This window comes from Agelaius phoeniceus, unplaced genomic scaffold (genome assembly GCF_051311805.1).
Source record: "Agelaius phoeniceus isolate bAgePho1 unplaced genomic scaffold, bAgePho1.hap1 Scaffold_115, whole genome shotgun sequence".
NCBI classification, from domain to species: domain Eukaryota; kingdom Metazoa; phylum Chordata; class Aves; order Passeriformes; family Icteridae; genus Agelaius; species Agelaius phoeniceus.
This window is the reverse complement of record NW_027509878.1, coordinates 1,456,741-1,478,114: the sequence shown is the minus strand read 5'-3', so window position 1 is coordinate 1,478,114 and position 21,374 is coordinate 1,456,741.

The window sequence follows — 21,374 nt, the reverse complement described above, 5'->3', positions numbered from 1 at the left end:
ACCAAGCTGGCGCATTGCACATTAAATAAAAAAGGGACAATAGAAAGATTAATAAGTACAGAGCAGCTTCTACATTAAGACTGGATGGGATTCCTCAGTCTAGAAATCAAATGGGAGATAGATGTGAGAGGTTTGTAACAACATGAACAGCCTGGGAAATGGGCACAGGGAAAAATTGGTCTTGATTTGTCACCAAACAGGAACTTGAGGGCCTGAAAATGTTATTAGACAGAAACTACATCTATGTGTAAGGGCCACATAGAAAAAGGATGTGTGACAAGCCAGTGGAGAAGCAGCATATGGGACAGAGGTGTGCAAGAAATCCATTGCATTGGAGAGAGTCTGATGGAGACCTCACATCCAGCACGGCCCAGGAATCAAATAAAACTTCACCCAGGCATAGCCACATGGTAGTGGAGAATCAGGGATCCTCCTTCCTCCACTCAGCAACTCCCAGCAAAACAGGAATCAAAAATCATCACCCTTTAGACGGGATCCACTTTCTCAAGCCCCTGAACACCAAGGAGTTTTCAGTTTTCTTTGGGCTAAAGCTGAACAGGGAGGTACCTCTGGAGGGAATGCAGGGGGAGGGACAACAGAGAGCCATGTGGAGAACTGTCCTGTGCCCTGCAAGGGCCAGCACTCACCTGTGTTGCAGCACAGGGACCCAAAATGGTCCCCGTTGGTCAGCGCATGAAATGTCACTGTCACCTGCATGGTGTCCCCAGCAGCCAGAGTTCCTGCGGTCGGCACCACGGAGAAAGGACTGCAACACAAAGAGAGGGATCAGGGCTGGGGGGACACCTGGCCAGGAGATTCCTGCTGCACTGCAGCTCCCTTGGGCAAGCAGGGAGCAAAGCAAGCACAGGCAGCAGAGGACAGAACAGACAGGCTCAGAAACAGCCACTGAGCCACTGCTGAGGAGATCCAGCCCTCACAAGATCCTGGGGGTAAAATGACCTCAGCTCCCCCATACTCTGCATCCAGCTCTCTGCAATGAGGCTCAAGGGTCCCACTGCCAGCAATCCCATCAGAGAATGGTTTGTGAAGAGCACAGAGAGGCTTCAGAGCTATCTGCATGCAGAACTTGACACTGACTGCCTCAGGAATTTCTCTTTTCCTGCTGCCTATAAACCTCATCTCAGGAGATGCAAATGTTAGGGCACTACCTGTCCTGGGATATTACAGCCTAGGAATCAGACAGGGAGAAGGAACTTTTCCTTGAAGACCAAGGAATAGTTACAGTTGAATTTGCAGTGTGATTCTTTGGTTTATTTTGCCTTGAAAATATCCTGATTTAGCCTAAAAAGGGCACATTTTATCAACATTTCAATGAAAGCTGCTCTAAGAAAAGGAGCAGTCAAAACTCTGAAAGAGTGCAAATGCAGATTAGAGCAATAGTGTGACATGGAAACCCAAAAGGAGGATGCTATTTACAGTCTGAAGGAGCCCATGCCAGCTAAATGAAGCACCATGAGCAGGAGCACATCAAGGAAGCAGAACAGGAGGTTTCTGTGTGTTTACCAGCAATGCAGTCTGGGACTGTGGCTTGTCATCCAGGCTGGTAACTGTTGCTTGGCCCAGCAGAGAAACTCTGTGTGAGGTGTTGGAAATGTTAATGCAAATGTGTTGGTGCACTTTGGATTTAACAGGAGCCATCAGGATTGGTCACCAGGTAAAGAGCTCTTGCCTGACAAGCACTCTGTGCTTTGATGCTCAGGGACAGCTCAGGGGAAATGTGCTTTGTGCTCTTCTCCAGCCCCACTGAGGAAACAAAAGTTCCTGGCCTGGGTGCTTTGCTGCTGGTCAATCTGTCATTTCAAAGTCTGTTCTGGGGAGTTTGGTGATGATTACATCACACACAGAAATAAAGAGAACATCTGGCAAGCTGAGCTTGATTGATGTCACTTGCTTCAGGTTCAGCTCATTCAGGACCTCTTGCTGCAATGATGGGCTGAGCTGTTCCCATTCCCACTGGTGAGACCATCACTGCCTGATGGAGAAGCCTTGGGCCAGCAATGTTTATGTGCTGGACGTGAGACTTTGGAGGGAGGGGAGGAAAGACAAGGCCTCAGCAGCCCCAGAGCCAGATCAGTGCACGTGCTCCTGCATCTGCCCCGGGGCTGATGCCAGCACTGCTGCAGGTCCCTGCTGGGGCTCGGGGGGATCAGTGCCTGCTGGGGGCAAGGCACGGGATTTTCTTCTTATTCTTTTGCCAGAAATTCCACCAGAACAGAGAAGCTGCCAGTTAAGGGAATCCCTGGCCACACTTCAGCACTACCTTCCATTCCATTCCATTCCATTCCATTCCATTCCATTCCATTCCATTCCATTCCATTCCATTCCATTCCATTCCCTTCCCACTGCTGCCCCATGTTACATGTTCCTGCCCTCAGATGGCAGGATGGGAATAACACTCCTGGGGGTGACTTCAGGGCTTGCCTGCTCACTTCCAGCCAGGGCTGCAGGGCAGCAGCTCTGATGCTCTGGTTCCTTTGCTGCTCTTTCCCAACTCTGCTCTCACCCAAAGGTGATATCCTTTGCACAGGGACAGATGAGCTGCCTCACCTCTGGGTGCTCAGCTGGTAATGAGCTGTCCGGTTACCGACATTGCGAACCAGCAGAGTCTTCTGGGTGCTGTGCTTGACCGGACACTCGGAGAAGTCCACCTGGGCAGGGAAGTCCAGGATGGCTCGGGCACTGATGGCCCGAATTGGCACAACGATCTTCTCCTTTGCCGTGATACAGGAGAGCTCATGGGAATAATCCTGCAGGAAAAGAAACTGGCTCAGCACAGGGCATTTAGTGCCATCCCTGTGGCAGAAGAAAAACCATTTACTGTAACTCATCCATGGCATCAATTTGCCGGGCATCAATTTACCTATTCCACCCTAAAATGAACACTGAGTTTTTCTAATATGTCACATTTTAAAGGCACCAGTGCCCTTTGCAAAAGCTATCCCAGTGGCATTAAGCTCTTGTGTCACTTGGGTCATACAGAGAACTGCCCTAGGCCACCATAATTTTCACTCACAAATTTTAATGATATTAAATAATTCCTAAGCTCCTTCTAAGGAACATGGAGCTAGGGAACACAGCACATTCCTCTTTAGGTTTCTATATTCCCACTGTCTGAGAATAGGACAAAGTGTTCAACTGACTCTAAGCAGCAAGAGGAAGATGAGAAAACAGCTGCACCCAAAGAGATCCTGCACCTCTGGCCTGGTGCAGAAACATCAGTTGGCTCAGAACTCCCCTCTAACTTTGCCTCTCCAACCAAGTCAGGAGAAGAACAGTGCTAAGAGGTTGCAGGATGCTGTTGGAAAGGGCCTCTCTTTGTTTGCCTGCAAGGCTTCCTCCCTTCCATGCCATGTCCTAAACCCTTCTGGATGAACAAGTCTCCAGATGCCAGCAGTGAGATCAGACTTGCCAGGGCCTCAGCACTGCCGTTCAAACCTCCATGCAGAAGCACCTTTGGCACGGAATGGGTGCCAGCTGACAGAGCAAGCACAGTGACAGGCATGAAGACAGAGCCCCAGCAGTGCCACTGCCACAGGCTCTGGGCCCACAGCTCTGCCTGCAGCTTGTACCTGCCCTACACGAGCTCCTTCAGGCAGGTGTCCAAGTCCCCTGCAGCTCAGCAACCTCCTGCTGACCAAGGGCACCCAGAGCCCAGTGTGCCTGTGCCAGGCTGGGCTCACGGGCACAGCACATCCTCTGCCCTGCCCCTGCAGCTGTGCCCTGGTCACCTGTGCTCTGGGACAGCACAGCTGCAAGGCTGCAGAACAGAGGGGGTGAAAAAGCACCGTCTTTGCTCCAGCCCAGGGGCAGGCAGGGAAGCTGTTGGCAGTCAGGAAGGAGGAAAGCTCCCTGACCTCTTTGTCCCTCGAGTGTTTTCCATAATAATGAAACCCCTTCCACTGGACCTAGAGATGGCTGAACAACTGTCAACATCTCTTTGTCATTTTCATCCTGTTCCCTGTGCATCTTCCCTTGGGAATGCTCAGGGATGTGCAGGGAGGGGAAGCAGAGCCTGTCAGGCCTGGCTGCAGTGCCTGCCAGCAGTGCCAAGGTGTGACTGGCTGCTGCAGGCTGCCTGCCCAGGGCCTGGAGCCCAGCTCACAGCATGCAATGGGCTGGAGCAGAGTGCAGGGAAAACAATGGCTGTGGAGATCATTGTGTGCTTTGGCTCCTCCAGCCTCACCTTGTTCTCGTCGGGGCTGAAGCGGATGCGCACAGGGGCGGAGGCGCCTGGTGGCACGATGTGGTACACATCACTGGGGCAGGCCAGCTGGAAGTAAGGTGAGCTCTCCATGCAGACCTTCACCATCTGAGCAATCTGCAGCAAAGACATCAAATGATGATTTTGCCACTTGTGGAAACGAGAGGAGACCTGTCCGTGCCCTGCTGACATCCCTCCCTGGCCCCTTTTCCAAAGCACTTTCAGCTGTGCAGGCACAGGCACATCATTCACAAGGCTGAGCTTGAATCCCTCCTGTCTGGCTCCAGCATTGTGGCCAGGGCCAGTAGGGCAGTGCCTGGTGGGAAGGAAGGGCCAAGCAGGTCAGCACCAGCAGGATGGAGACAGAGCACCTGAACCAAGTCATCTGCATATTCAACGAGGCCAGAAAACCTGCTGGCTTCTGCCTGCACACAGCCATGAAGTTGTCATGTTCCAGGGGCGAATGTGCTACCTGAAAGCAAAGCATCAAATTGTCCTGGGGGAAGGAAAAAATTCCCTTCTAGCAGATGAGGTTTGGGTAGGGACATTCTGGGGATAGAGTCATGCAGGCAGAGCAGCAAGAGAGGAGACCAAACCACTGTGGCCTTCCTGGGAATAAAAGTAAACCTGAAAAGCAAAAGAAGGAACACAGCAAGACAATCCCTAAAATAAGGAGATGGCAAAGAGAATTTAAACGGGCAGTAAAGCAGCAAGGAGGAATCATAAAACCATGAGAGCATTCAGCTTGCCAAAAGTGATGGAAACACTGACAGGCTGTGCCTATTGACTCTGGGCTTCAAAGGCATTTTCTGCCTGGAGAAACATGACCAGCACTGAGTGACAGTGTGGTTCCAGTATGCAAAGCCAATCTTGGCTCTCCAGGGCTTCTTGCTGCCTGTGCAGGCAAGCTGGGCTGCTGGGCATTCCTGCCTGCAGCCAGCAGGCCAGGTGCTGCCCTCTGGGATTCACAGACACAGCACACATGCATTTTCTAGCACACAGATATCATCAACCCCTGAGCACCAAAATGCTCTCAGAAAGTCTAAACCAGATGATTTGGACTCCCTCCTGTCTCTTCCCACCAGCCCACTCTTGGCACAAGGCTCATTTGAGAAATGTTTCCCTGACGGAAATTCCAATGGTCTCTGTTTTCCTCTTTACACTGGAACACAACTGGTGACATTTTTCAACTTTTTCCCTCTCAACTCTCTTGGGAAACTGCAAAACAATCACAAGTGAAGGTGAAAACCTCCAGGAGCCTTGGATGTGCTGTGGTTCTTCAAAGGGAAAGCAGAGCACCGTGTTGCTTTTGGAAAAGCTGAGCAGAGCTGAATGAAACTTAGCAGGAGCCTGAAGTGGCACCTAAAGGCCTCCCACTGCTTCTGCTCCATCACTCTGATTGCAGGGCTCTTTCAGAACACATTGCCTGCAGTGCCAATGCCATGAATGAGAAGTGATTCCAGCATAAAGTGGAGAAGACTCAGCCCCTGAGCTGACTGTGAGCTGCACAAAGGGAGCCAAACAGGCTGAGAGAGGCAGAGATTCCTACCAGGAGCCAAGATTAACCAAGGAAACCCAGGATGTGGTCTAGCTCAAGGCAAAGCATGAGAGCAGGTAAGAACTGTACAGGCTCAACATTCCTACCAATCCAGAGCTTTCAAGAGCAGGAAACTCCTTTGGCATAGATACCATCAATGCATGGCCAAAATCAGGGGACAGTTCCCAGCACAGGAAGATTTCCACAACTTGCAGAACAAAGGTGCTGAGACATTTTCTTCTGGATGTGCTGCAGCAGATAACTTGCTTTGCTGTACACTGGGGGAATGACAGCACTCTCCTCTTCCAGCACAGTGTTAAAGCTCCACTTACCTTGTCCTTATTCATGATAGACAGCACCATTTCAGAGACCTCATGAGCAACGACGTTCTGAAATACCAGCTCTCGTGGGGAAACTGCCAACACGCTCCGTTTCGGGGGAGCTGGTGACAGCTGGAGAGGCGAGAGAGCAGGGAGAGGTTCAGCTGCTGGGAGGAAAGTTCATGAAGGATCCCTTACACTGATCCCCAGTGAAGCACAGACTCTGGGTGAGCATGTGTGCCCAGGACACACTGGGCAAACTCTGGCTCACCCACCTCTGCTCTGAGCTGATCAAGAACTGCTTGATCAGCTTAGAGCAGGCTCAAGCCAAGTTGCTCTTTTGATTTCTCCAGCTTTCCTTCTCCAGAATGCCAGGCAGCACGTTCCTTAAGCACAGCCCTGTGCCCACTGGAGCACTGACTGAGCACTCATGGAGTAAGTAAGACCCACAAATTTACATCAGATTCAATTTTGGGATGTCCTTTACTCTGAGACAGGGAAACTGAGGCCCACACAACTGCAAATACCTGTTTTGAACTAGAACTTAAGCATCAGTAAGAAGAGAACAGTACTAGAGGAGGTGTGAGAGATGAGGTGGTATTTGGCTGAAGCCAAAAGGTTTTTAAGTGAAAGAATGGAATTTGTTGGTACTATGTGTTGTTTGTAGTTTGGATTTGTTCAGCTTGGTGTGTTGGGTGTTGCTGTGAGTTGGCAGCACCAACTGGCTGAAGACCTGACCAAAAGGAAGGAGGATGAGAGGAGAGGGGACAGAAAAGTTGGTGGTCAGAGAGAATGGAAGTTCTTGAGTACCCCTCCGGGGAAAAGGGGCCAGGGACTGTCCCAGCTGGGTACAAAGGGGATACAAAGATTGCTTTTTTCTTGGAGGGTGTGTTTGCTCCTTTTCGGGGGCAGGCAGACACACGCCTCTGTGTGTGCTTGCTAAGAAACAGTTTTCTTTTGCTTTGATGATTTTGTCCCCTTTCATTGCATTTAAAAGTTACTGCCTTTCTAACAGAGGTAAAGGCAAAAATAAAGTCAGGAAGTCAGGTAAAGGCAAAAATGAAGTCAGGAAAAAGACAAGTGAATGAGGATAGAAGACAAGTGAATGACAATGCTGAATGAGGATAAGGTTCAATGATTTTCTCAGCGACTTGGGTAAGAGTAGAGTTGGTATCTCCTTTTTCCATTAGCTTTAAATGGGTGCTTTCTTGTAATTATTGCCATCTTATTTAATACCATTGCAGAGGCATGTCTGGAAAGACACAACAACAGCAAATGCTTCTGGAGCAGAGACATTGCTTTAAGAAGGCTCTGCCCTGCTTTGTCTGCCTTCTCCAGTCACACTGTTGTTACACCAGAGACACAAGCAGGTCTTGTGTGTGACTCCATGAGGAGACACAGTCTGCTGAAGGGAGTGGCTGCAGCACACTGTGCCTTAGTTGTGCCTTTCCCTGAGGTGTTCCCAAGGCCCCTCTCCAGGGCAATCCTTAACCTGGATTGTGTTCCGTGTCGCTTGCTGCCAATTTCCTGCTCAACAGCCCACCTCGGTCACCTACCCCTTTGGACTGTGCTTTCTACTGAGCCAGTCCTGCCAGAAAAGCAGCTTTAAACACAACTCTAAGTAGGCACTGATCCAGATAAAGCACATCCATTCCCTTCTGCCCAGGGCCAGTCCCCTGTACATCTGGCAGCCTGCAAAATCTAACACCCCGTCAGGGTCCCAACACATTGTTCCAGCCCAAAGCAGTAATGCAATTTGTTTTGCTCAATCTGAAGTCATTCCTGCAGGTCCTCGGCCTCAAAGGCCAACGCTGCCACTGTGGAGGGAATGCTGTGACCCCAAGCATTTGATGGTGACCACACCAAAGCAAGAGGTGGCTCCTTCAGCAGGAGAATGGCAAATGGCAATTTTGTGCCTTTGCGTCCTCAGCCTTCCCCCCCTGGTTTTAGCAATGGCAGCTACACTCCAGCACAGCCCAGCAGCTTCAGCAGAGGTCATTTGTGTTGGCTTAGTGCAGATCAGGACTCCCAGTCCACCACTCCCAGCAGTTTGCAATGACAACAGGACCTGGACACTGAGGTCTTTTGCTGGAGGCGAGCCTGTCACAAGCACTCACCCTCTTCAAACTTCATGTTAAACAGAAAGGAAAAGAGCGGGAAAAGGCTACCTTTGGACGAGTCTCACTCATGTCGACACATGGGCCAATTCTGGGCAGAAAACTCCCCCCAGTGCTGGCCTCCTGCTTTGAGTTGACAAACTTCTCCCTCTGGAACTTAGAGGGAAGCAGCTGAAATGCAAAAACAAAAAAACAACAAAAAACCAACCAAAACCAAAAAAAACCAAACAGCAAGAATGTCAGAGATGTGCTTGTTCAGAAAGGCTTTCCTTGAACAAGTGGCACTGATGAATAATTTGTGATCACAGCCACTAGGACAGTTCTGGAAACCCTGGAAGTTGCCTGCTGAAATACTTAGCACCAATAAATTAATAATACAGAGTGCAATAGACATACTCCAGCCACATGGCTCTGTCCCATGAGTCTCTCTGGGATTTGATGGGACATGTTTGGGGATTTCTGCTCTTTGGGCATTTGTTTCCTCTTACATTTCACTGGATTGAGGCAGTGACCTTTCCAGAGAGTGGGGAGGAGCTCTCAGAACTGCCTGAACTCCACCCCTGCACAACACTCAAAACTCCCAGGCAGGAGATAGCACTGCTGGCTGAGTCCAAGGGAAGCAAGCAAGAGAAGCTGTAGCAAGAGTGAGGTGCACAGGAATGTGTCCAAGTTTTAGCTCTCTCTGTTACTTAGCATTGGTTTTCTCTGTCTGGGCTGACAGAGCCCTCGAGAGAAGAAAACAGAGGGATGTCCTTGGCAGAGCCTCAGCAGTGGGGCATCTTCAGTCAAGTGAGCTGCAGACAGCAAGGGACCTTTGTGGCCCTGGCTCCAGTGCTGCCTGCAGGGCTGCATCTGTGCCCACCCAGGAGCTGGGAGAGAACAGCTGCTTTGGAAGCTCTTCCAGCTGGGACCAGCCGTGGCTCTCAAGGCTTGGGGCAGAGTTTGAGCTTTCCCCCTCACATGCCCAGGTGCCCAAGGGCAGCTTGGTCAGAGCAGCACAGGTGAGTGCCCAGCCTGACAGAAGGAATTGCTGTGGCAAAGGGGAAGGAAAGAAGCCCATGCTGAGGGCTTCAGCTGTACATTGGTTTCACTTGGCTCTGCTGGCACAGCCAGGCAAGGCGCTGGGCTGTCCCTGACACATCCCACAGTGTTCCCTACTGCACCAGGACAGCCCCAGCAACAGGAGCATGGCACAGAGGGCTGGGGAGGGGCTCTGCAGCTTCAGAGCACTGCTGGACAACAGGGGCAGGGAGAGCAGGGACACCAGGGCAGTTTCCAGCCTTAACACAGCCCCAGGGGCTACTCACAGTATTAGGCTTAAGTCCTTCCCTAAGCAAAAGTCGAGGTGTTGGTGTCCTTCCTGGGAATCCAGATGCCATTGTGAAGTGATGATGTCACAGATGAGTGACAGTCCCTCAACAGAACTGGAAGGAACAACAATGGAACTCTGAAAATCCAGAACCCAGTTCATGGCAGACTCAAGGGATATACTGGTGCTAAAGATTTTCTATGATTTGAAAGTAGCTATGTGCTTGTTTGGCATAAGCAGCTAGTATTGTTAGGCCTCTAGTTGGACTTTATTTGAACTACATGGTTACCTTGTGCAATTCAAAGATGGATCATACTGAAACCTGGAGCTAAAATGCTCAACATTAAAAATACTTAGAACAATCAAAGCTGTAGCTTGAATATTATTTAAAAACAGCTTGAGTGGACCTCCTCTTCTTAAGGCTAAACAACCCCTGCTCTCTCAGCTGCTCCTCACAGGACTTGAGAGAGACTGGAGTGTTATGGTTAATGGCTTAAATATTGCTATAAAGGACTTTTTGCCCATTGTGACAAAACTGTATAGAGAAGCTGAGACCCCCAAGCCCACCCTTCCCTGAAAATGCCTCCTGACTGGAACTTGGCACTGTGAGTTAAGCTGCCTAAGGGAACTTGAGACAAGATAAAGCTGACACTAGCATCCCATTAGCTCAGGTCTGGGGAGAAGTGAACAAGGCTGAGGGAGAAAAATACATCCCCACTAAAGCCAGACCCAGCAGCTGTGCTGAAAATCAGCTCTGTCTGCCTTCAGGCTGGGGAAGTCATAGCCACAGACTCGTCTGCTGAGGCCAGGTTTGCACTCAAACCTCCCATCAACAGAGGGGGGAGGAGGAAATTCTGGGTGTGTGGCACAACCTCTGCTAAGGGGCAGTGGACACCCATCCTCCCTCAGGCAAACTGGCTCAGCTCTAGAAGCCCCCAGCCCCAGAAGGCCACATCCAGGGGACCTTCCCATGAGGGGCAGCTGAGGGGGTGTCATAACCCATCAAAGACCCCCAAAGTGCCCCCAGAGCCATTCCTGAGGCCTTGCACCAGACGACTGCAGGGCATGCAAAGTAACACAACAGATCTGAAAAGCCACAACCCAATTCAGGGCAGACTCAAAGGATATCCTAGTGCTAAAGATTTTCTATTATTTGAGAGTAGCAAGAGACAGAGCCAAACTTGCCCCACCCCAGGGAGCTACCTGGGCAGTGCCACCTTGCCCAAATCTGCATTAATCCTTTGGAGTCTTCCATTTTGTGAGGCCTCACCACAGAGAAGACCAGAAGAGGATTGAATGGGATGGGATCCATGGAATGGTGATATTTTCTACTAAATCTCTCTCTGTCGCTCTCTTTCTTCCCCCTTTCCCAGCTCCCTCCCTCCCCCCCTCCTTTTGCTATTTCTTTATCCCTCTCTCTTCCTCACATTTACTGTTCCATAAAATCCAAACTATTGACTTTGGCACATGGTCATGTTTTGCACCTTAATCCAGGGGCATCTCCTTAATAATTTTAATAACTAGATCATAACAACCCCCTGAAACTTGAACAGAACTCATTCACCTATAAGTAGTTTAAATAAATACTATAGGAAAAATGGATAGACTAGTATATTTAGGAAATGTTGCATTTCTTCGGTGAGACAAAAAGCACCATCAGCAGACCATATATTGTTCATCCCCTCAGCTGTACATGCCACCAAACTGAAGACTGGCATTATCCCATCCTGTATTTCCCTCTGGCATTCTCTTTCAGAGCAGAGATGTGTCAAAACCAGAAAGTACAACTTGAGTCAATCTTTACCTTCAAACGAAATTCAGGACTCCCTCACAAAGACCAATGCTTTGTAAGTTCAGGACTCCCTCACAGAAACCAATGTTCTGTGAATTTAGGAGTCCCTAGCAAAAACCAATGTTTTGCGTGTTTCCGAGTTGCTCACAGAGACCAATTCTCCACGAAATCGCAGGACTCGTAGAGACCAATCTCTGCGAACCATTCGCTTGGCTAATGCCGAGTGCGAATGAGCAGCAGCGCCGGCTGCGGGCGCTGAGGCCACGGCGCCGTCACAGACGCTGAGGGCCCGGGCGCGGTTACCGGGCAACCGCGGCACCGAGCCTGGGGCCGGCCCGGCCCGGGGCCCGGGGCGGTGGCGCTGGGAGGGCTTTGGTCCCGCATCGGTCCTACTTCGTTGCTCCCTCGCTTCCCTCTCGTTCCGCCCTCGATCTGCCCGTTTCCCCACCCGTTTCTCCGCTCGGTCCCCGCCTGTTCCAGCCCCGGTGCTCCCTCGGTCCCCGGACACAGCGGGCTGGGGTCGCTCCCGGGCCCCGAGGCAGCGCTCGATGTCGCCAGAGCCTCGGCCCCACCTCTGGGCTGCTCCTCCACAAAGGGAAAAACCCAGGGTCTCAACAGTTTGTGTTCAGCGATAGTACAAGTGGGAATCAGCCAGCTGCAGGTCCTGGGCACTGACATTAAGCATCTCGTTCTTCTTAGGGACACTCAAGTAGCAGGAGTAATTTTCTGGTGTAATGTTTGGCACCTAATCTGCAGCCAGGAATCAGTGCTCCAGATGACTGAAGTTCTCCCATCCTGTATTTCCCTTTGTCATTCTCTTTCAGAGCAGAGATGTGACAAAACCAGAAAGTACAACTTGAGTCAATATTTACCTTCAAATGAAATTCAGGACTTCCTCACAAAGACCAATGCTTTGCTGGTTCAGGACTCCCTCACAGAAACCAATGTTCTGTGAATTTAGGAGTCCCTCACAAAGACCAATGCTTTGCCAGTTCAGGACTCCCTCACAGAAACCAATGTTCTGTGAATTTAGGAGTCCCTCACAAAGACCAATGCTTTGTAAGTTCAGGACTCCCTCACAGAAACCAATGTTCTGTGAATTTAGGAGTCCCTAGCAAAAACCAATGTTTTGCGAGTTTCCGAGTTGCTCACAGAGACCAATTCTCCACGAAATCACAGGACTCGTAGAGACCAATCTCTGCGAACCATTCGCTTGGCTAATGCCGAGTGCGAATGAGCAGCAGCGCCGGCTGCGGGCGCTGAGGCCACGGCGCCGTCACAGACGCTGAGGGCCCGGGCGCGGTTACCGGGCAACCGCGGCACCGAGCCTGGGGCCGGCCCGGGCCGGGCCGCGCTGCTTTGCAGAGGACATTGGCACTTTTGCTGCTGACTTGGCTTTAGTGCTTTCTGACGAGTCTTTCTGTATTTATGAAAGATTAAAATGTGGTGATAAAGGCACCTACGGCACTGCTCTTTGTATAGCACTAGGATGCTATCCTGGCTGGAGCCCCAGCAGGGGCTGAGGGAGCTGGGCAGGGGCTGAGCCTGGAGCAAAGAAGGCTCAGGGGGGCCCTTGTGGCTCTGCACAACTCCCTGCCAGGAGGGGACAGCCGGGGGGTCGGGCTGTGCTCCCAGGGACAGGGACAGGAGCAGAGGGAACGGCCTCAGGCTGGGCTCAGGCTGGGCACCAGCAGGAATTTCCCCATGGAAAGGCTGCTCAGGCCTTGGCAGGGGCTGCCCAGGGAGCTTGGCAGTGCCCATCCCTGCAGGTGTCCCAGGAAGGGCTGGAGGTGGCACTCAGGGCTCTGGGCTGGGGACAAGGTGGGCATCGGGCACAGCTGGGACTCCGTGGTCTCAGGGAGCTTTCCCAACCTTGATGATTTCATGAGTCTGTGATTCTATGAAGGGATGATTCAAAACAGATTTTAACTCCAAATATATCCTACACAAATATTACAAAGGTCAAAATTCCCGTGAAAGAAATTTAAGATTATTCTTTAAGATTGAAATAATCATATGTCAATGTTGCATACAACATTGTTACATACAATATTGTAAAGCCGTATAAAAGAAGAGCTTTGTTACCCTTGTAAAATTATGGCTCAGGCCTGCTGCTTCAGCTAAGTACAGCTAACAGCTAGCCTGACAAGTTCCTGTGAGAAAGGAGAAGAAAGAAGAAGAAAGACTTCTACCCACAGCTTCTATCCAGGAGACAAGAATGTAAACCTCGTTAGGGAGGAAAGGTTTTGATTAACATGTACTTTAGCAACTACCAACCAATGAAGCGAATTGCAGTAAATTACTAACCAATTAAAATGAAAGACAATGCCTTTAGAAAACCATCTAAATGTGAGCTGTGAAGAATAAAGATGGGCTGTTGTGCATGAAGATAGCGACAGGTAAGGACAGCATTACATGAACTACCCTTGGGTTTAACATCTTCAGTGAAAAGTTAAACTGGACCTGTCTATTAGGAAAGGATTATTGGTTCAAATTTTCTTGTCCTTGAAGAGAATTCAAAAGTCTTTATAGATATATTAGTGCTTATGTAAATACAAACACCTTCATGTTAACATGTAGAGATACATTCTGATTAACATTATTGACAGACCAATGGAAGAGGAAAACTAATCAGATTTTATAGGCTGACTTCTTCCCTCTAATACCTGGCCTTTCTGGCTGAGATGCCAGACTCATGACCATACTGCTTAATTCTTTTTCAGTTAAAGATGATGCAGAGTTGTGAGAAAAGCTGTGCCTCCAATGAGGCCTGGCCTTGTACACATCTAGTAAAAAAGATATTTCTGTGTTTGAAGTTTCTCAAAAGGCAGATCTTTGCCGTGGAAATGCAACTCTCAGTCAGTGACTGTGTTGGCAGAAGATGAAATAAAATGCAGCTTGTGCCTTTTCTGTGTTTATCTTTTTGTGTGCGGGTTTTAGAGTTTGTTTTGTGTTGCTGCCTTTGCCCTGCTCTTTTCCCCGCGGGTGTTTTGGGGGAGCAGAGGTGCAGCGGCCCCGGGGGCGCTGTGGCGGCCGAGCCAGGCGAGCCCAGAGCGGGCCGCATTCACGGCCGCAGGGCCCTGCTGGGATCCATGGATAATGAGAGGATTGGCCCGCGCAATGAAGGGATGACTGTTGTGTGAATATTAAGAGAAGCTTTATTGATGTGTAGTTATGTCATTGCACTTTAAATGTCCTCTCTTCTCCCCATAGTTTCCCTTTATTGTAGGGCTTTCCCTCTGCCCTGTGGGTGGCACAGGCCCCTGCTCTGGCGCAGAGCTGCTTGATTCCTTCTGTCTGATAGGAGGCAGGAGCCTTACCTACTGTGTTTGTGCGCCTTGAAAACGTGTTGCTATAGGGTTTTTTTAAGTTTATTTCGTTTTCTGACTAAATTCTGATTGTTTTATATAGTTTTACAGTTACTGGAGAGATTGAAAAGCGGTAAATGCAACGCCTTATTACCTATCAAATTTTAACATGGTCTGATATTTTTAACAAGAATGCTAACAAATTTGCCATATAAAATGATGCCAGATACAGTCACAAAAAGCTGTTGGGTTGTTCAGCAATATGCTAAATTGCACGTTATTATATTTATTTTTCAGTAACCCTGCACTTTAAAAAGTCGTACTGAATTTCTGTTTCCATGGAATTTGCAGTTCCCATGAGTTTTTCTCATAACTGATTTACTTAGAATTCCAATATGCTTTTTACAACTTTAATCCCTCCAGTACACCATCATGCTGTTATTTCATTTATGGCTTATTCACCTTTCAGTTGTCTAACAGATAATAACCAGTGAAAACCTTCATGACATAATACCCTCACAAGAGTGAGCTGTTTCAACATCAGAACATAGGAGCCTTTTTTAAATGAATGAAAAGGGGGAGATGTCATAGACAGGTAGAATAATGATAAAAGAAAGGCCTTATGAAATCAGGCCTTGTTCTGCAATATTAACAGCTGGCCTGTCATCTCTTCTAAGTGCAGAGAAGCAGTTACAAGTTCCCATGTGAAGCTATTTTGAGAATGAGAGTTTGTTAACAATCTATTCTGAGGGTGAAAAACAAATGTACCTGCAACAACAAGGATTTGTCCCATGAGAATCAGTGCAGAGAACAAGTAAACAATACAATAGAGAGATTTGATGCACAAGTAAAATATATTTTATTAACCAATAGCGTACTTAGAAAGAAATCTATTAACTAATTAAAGTTGGACACGAGGTCTGAAACTGTAGAAACTGAGTTGAGTGATTAAAGAATAATCTTTCCCTGCCTGAAAAAACTGAGTCCCAAGAAGGGGTAACCTCCCCATCAGCACAGATGATACCCAGTCATTGTGGAACATCATCATCTGACTGTCCCCTCTGTAACTTTGCTTTGCATCTCCAGCTGAGATGACTAAAGATTGCTTTGGTCTCTACATTTTTGTTCAGGTTTCTTCTTCACCTTCTCCTGAGGCTTATTGGTCTTCTGACCTTGGTTTCCAGCTGCATGCTGGAACTTGTTTCCCTTCTGGATCACAGGTATCTGCACAGTACCCTGAACTCTGTTCCAGTAGGAGAAATTCTGCTGCAATGACTCATAGATCTGAAACCTCTGGATCAAGTTCTCCATCTCAGCTGCGTCCTCTGGGATTTCAGTTTCTCCCTTCTTTGGGGCTTTGGTTCTCCCCTTCTTTTGGGCTTTGGTTCCCCCCTTCTCTGGGGCTTTGGTTTCATCCTTCTTTGAGGTTTTGGGTTCCCCCTTCTCTGGGGCTTTTGCTTCCCCCTTCTTTGGAGCTTTGGTTTCCTTCTCTGGGATTTTGGTTGCCTTTCTCTCTGGGGATTTAGTTTCCTTTTCTGGAGGTTTGTTTTTCTTCTCTGGGGGTTCGGTTGCCTTCTTTAGGATTTTCGTCTCCTTCTTCTCTGGGGGTTTGGTTTCCTTCTTTTCTGGAGGTTTGTTTTTCTTCTCTGGGATCATGGTTTCCTTCCTCTCTGGAGCCTTGGTTTCCTTCCCCTCTGGAGCCTTGGTTTCCTTCTTCTCTGGGGGTTTGGTTTTCCCCTTCTCTGGTTTTGGAGGTTGCTTCCCCACAGAGACACCCTTCTTGTCCTTCTTCCGCTTCTCTTCCTCCTTCCGCCTTTCTTCCTCCTTCCGCCTCTCTTCCTCCTCTAAGGCTTTTGCCTCTTCCTCACGCTTTTGAGCCAGCTGCTTCAGCTCCCTTCAGCAAACAAAACAGAAAAAATCGCTGAGAGTCCCCACCAGAAACTTGGGCTCAGCAGTCCTGGCCGGCCCTGCACTTCATTCCTTGACCCTGAGGCCAGGCAGAACCACGAGACCATTTCCATGAATTTTTCTCAACCCACAGAGGTTGGGAACATCCCAAGTGATGCCATTGGTGCAAGGGGACCTCCAGGACCAGCCAAACCTGAACGTTGCCATCATAAGGTCTTGGCTGTGCAAGCTCCCTCTTAAGGCACAGCCAGACACCTCCAGCCCACTGCCAAAGGCTGATCCAGCAGCTCTCTGTGCTGATGCCTGAAAATGCTCTTTGTCTCTTGATTTCCCAGTTTAAAGCAGATCACAGATTGCTGACATCTGCTTATCTCTCCGACCAATTCTCACTCAGCTCATTCAGCACCCCTCAGGGCACAGCCTGCTCCTTCATGAGAATAATCCTATCAGTCAGAAAGCAAAGGCTGCAGGAACTCCTCTCCTGCAAGACAGGCTCTTGTCAGCCAGATTTCCTGCAGGAACCCAGCTGTGAGCAAGCAAACCGGTGCTCTCTGCCATGAAAGCCATCTGAAACAGCCTCATCTGTCTCCTCCCCATGAAACCAACTTCAGCCTGGGCTGAAGGAAGTGCTGATACACAGACTTGCTTTAACCAGCCTCCACTCTCAGCTCCACACTTTGCCTGTGTGTCCTGAGCTGGGCTGCCTTGCTGGAGCTGAGCTTCTCCTGGGCTGGCCTACTGCTGCAGCTGAAGGGGAGCCTAAAGGACGTGAGCTTCTGTGGGTGGTGTCCCACCATAAGGAGAAGCCTGGCAGATCAGCATTGCAAGGACTTGCAATGCTGTGGCAGGAGCAGGACCCAAACCAAGCTTTGCTCTGTGCCCCACACCTGCCCATACCACAATCCCACTGTTTTGGTGAAGGGAGATGATCAAGAAGGTGCAACTCAACCCCATGGACCTAAAGACACCTCTAGAGGCAGTGCCAAGGCAAGCCCAGAGCCCAGCTCCCTGCAGGCAGCAGCTAAGCCAGGAGGGCTCAGCACTCCAATAGAGAAGAAGATCTTCTGTCTCAACAGAAGAAGGTCCTTCCTCTCTTGGGAGCCAGGGAGCTCAGAATGGCCATCCCTGTGCTGCTTCTGGCCTTTGCTATCCAGCACCTCTGAGCTCAGAGTCCTTGGAGCAGGGAAGCCCTCCAGGGACAATAACCCATGGAACAGCAGGAACCCATGGAAGCCTTACTCACTTTTTCCTCCCTATGAGCTTCCTTTCCAGTGCTATTTTATCCACTTCTGCTTTCCTCTGCAGAGCTTTCTCTCGCTGCAGTTCTTTAGCACAAAGAGGAGAAACCATGAGTGACTGCAAGCTGACCTGGGTGCTCTGGGTCAGCTGCAAGGATTCACAGCTTTTCCTGACCCAGCCTATCATCCCAGGAGATATTGGGGAGCTTGTATCCCTCCCCAGAATTCAGACAATCCCCCAAGCTATGGCCGGGCAGTAAATTCCCCATGCCCTCGGATCCCAGGAAAGGAGACTCGGTGTCATGGTTTAACACTGGCACAATGCCAGTGCCCCCATGAAGATACCTTCTCCCTGGTTTCTGCTGTGAGATGTGACCAGGAATAAGCAAAGCAGGCTCCTACTTAGGGAAAAAAGAAAACAAAACTTTATTAACTACACTACAACTACAAAGAAAAAGGAACACACATACACAGGGAAAATGAAAACTTCACAAATGCATTTCCTCCTCCCCCCACCAAATTTCCAACACAATACATTTGTTTCTCAAATCACCAACTCTCGGTCCAGCACCACCCTTCAAACAATCAATCCTCAGTTCATCAAGAGGAGAGGAGTCCTTCTTGTGCCATGGGCTTCCCCTGGAAACACAGCTGAAGCCTCGTGTGTTTCCATGTCACTCGTGGCACCGCCCGGAGTACATCTGCCGTCGTGACCTCTTCCTTTTCATGTCCAGTGCTCTCACCACTGAACACGGACCAGAACTGCTTCTAGGGTTGTCTTTTAAGGATGCTCTGTCCCGATCCAAAAAAGGCACAGTCTCTCCTTTGGGACACCTGTCCCCACAATCTCTCCTTTGGGACACCTGTCCCCCCCATATTTTTTCACCCCCTGGGGCCGAGGGGCATCAACACTGAACCCTCTTGGCTCTGAGGCCATTGCCTCCCCCTAGAATGCAGTCTCTGTATCACAAGGAACATGGTTCTGTCCATGGCTATACAAAAAGAGTCCAGCAAAAGCCACTCCATCATCTCTTCCCACTAGGATTCTTCTCTATTCTTCTACTATCTCTCTCTCGCCCAGACCTCTCTCACACTGGCCCATTTCCTTTTTTCATCTTTCACTCTATCTTCTAGGAAAGGTCAATGTTCTGTAAAGTTCTCATTTTCCAAAAAGGGGTTAAAAGCTCCTACAAGCGGCCGGTTGAACTCCCCCCTTCTTCTCCGTCCCAGCCGTGCTGCCGGCACAGGCCCATGTTTATCAAGCTTCAAGGTCACAGTCTCAGGCAGCGGCTCTTTCTCTCTCTCTCTCTCTCTCTCTGTCTCTCAGGGGGGGCACCCGATGGCTCCCGGTGTCTCTCTCTCTCTTTCTCTCTTCCACCCTTCCACCCCGGGGCTCAGGCCTACCTCTCTCAGCCACATGGCTTTCCCCTCCCCCTGCCCAGCCAGCAGCTGGGCCGGGGGAGAGACCCGAACTCTTTCCCGCCGGAAACCCAAGAGGACCCTCCCAGGGGAGAGCTCTGCTTTTAACCCCGTGTTCTCAGAGGCGTGTCCATGTCCCAATGGCCAGGTTAAATGCCAATATTAAAGCCTGAATATCCATTGGCCAAAAACACAGCATCCCAAAAAACACATTTCCTGTCAAACCACCACACTCATCCAATATGTAAATGATTTGCTTTTCTCAGGACAGGAAGAAAAAGAAGTTTGGGAATCCACCATGGTGTTGTTAAGTTTTCTGAGGGACCAAGGACTTTGGGTATCAAAAGGGATTCTCCAATTTGTAGAGCGAGAAGTAAAATACCAAGGACATGTGATTTGTCAAGGGAGCTGGTGGCTGAAACCTGAGAGAATTACAGGGATAGTCTCACTCCCATGGCCAAAAACTAAGAGAGAAGTCAGAAGGTTTTTAGGCTGTTGGGATATTGTAGGCTATGGATTGAAGGATACATGCAGGCCATCCAGTTCTTGTATGAAAAGTTAGCAGAAGAAGAGATTAGGTGGGGAAAAGACAATGAACAAAAGTTTGAAGCTTTAAAGCAAAAAATAGTCAGTGCACTGGCACAGAGTCTTCCTGCCTTAGACAAACCCTTCTATCTGTTTGTGGATATAGAAAAAGGGGTAGCACATGGAGTGTTAGCCCAGGACTGGGGAGGATCCAGGAACCCAGTGGCCTATTTATCAAAACTGCCAGACCCTGTCAGCCGGGGGTGGCCAACCTGCATTCAGGCTGTGGCAGTGACTGCCCTACTCATAGCAGAAAGCAAAAAATTACCCTTTGGGGGAAAATTGAAGATATATATCCCAAACTCAGTAAGCAGTGTCCTGAGCCAAAATGCTGAGAAATGGCTCACTGATTCCCGAGTGCTAAAGTATGAAGCCATCTTAATAGATAATGGTTTAGAGCTGATCATGAGTAACCAACTCAACCCTGCCCAGTTCTTGTATGGAGAACCAAGTCAGGAACTAATACATAATTGCCTAGAGGTTATAAACTATCAAACTAAAGGAAGAGAGGACCTAACAGATCAACCACTCCAAGGTGGAAAATGACTGTACATTGATGGATCTTCACGGGTAATAAAGGGGCACAGGGTATCGGGGTACGCTACAGTGCATGAAGGGATGGTGGCCATAGAAAAGAGAAAGTTACCTTCCAATTGGTCAGCCCAAAATATGAGTTGTGTGCCCTAAAACGAGCTCTGGAAATATTAGCACAGAAAAGGGGAACAAAATATACAGACTAAAAATATGCTTTTGGAACAGTGCATATCTTTGGAAAAATTTGGGAAGAGAGGGGACTATTAAATTCAAAGGGAAAGTGACCGATTCATGAAAAAATTTGTCTTAGAAGAGGTAGAAACCTCACAATTACCAGAGGAAGTAGTGGTGGTATATGTTGAAGGACATCAAAAAGGGAGCAAGGGAACAATTTAGCTGATTTAGAAGCTAAAAATGCAACTGAATCAGAGACAGAAAAACTAATAATAGTATTAACCCCCATGAGAGAAATGCAAAAAGTCCCTGTATTCAGTGGGTCAGAAGAGGAAGAACTCCTTAAAATAGGAGCCAAGAAAGACAACAAAGGGAAATGAGCAGATGGAAGGAAATAATAATAAACCCCTTGCCAAGAAAATGCTAGAAGGCATACATGGAACAACACATTGAGGTACACAAGTGCTGAGTGATCAATTTCTAAGGGGCTGGGGATGCACAGGAATTTTCAGAATTGCTAAGCAAGTAACTGAACAGGGTGTGATATGTCAACAAGTGAATGAGAAAATCATGAGGAAAACACCCAGGGGAGGGCGAGAACTGGCCTTAAGGCCCTTCCAAAACATCCAAGTAGACTTTATTGAGCTTCCCCAGGTACAATGGTGGAAGTTTTTGCCAGTGATAGTAGATCACGTGACTCATTGGGTAGAGGTGGTACCCACTGTGAAAGCCAATGCCAGTGTTGTGAGTAAAACACTTCTAGAATCAATCATTCCCCAATATGGGATGGCAAACAGCATTGATTCAGACCAGGGAACTCATTTCACATCGAAGATATTGCAGAAAATTGTTCAGGCCCTGGGAGTAAAATGGGAATTACACACTCCATGGCATCCACAGAGTTCCAGTGG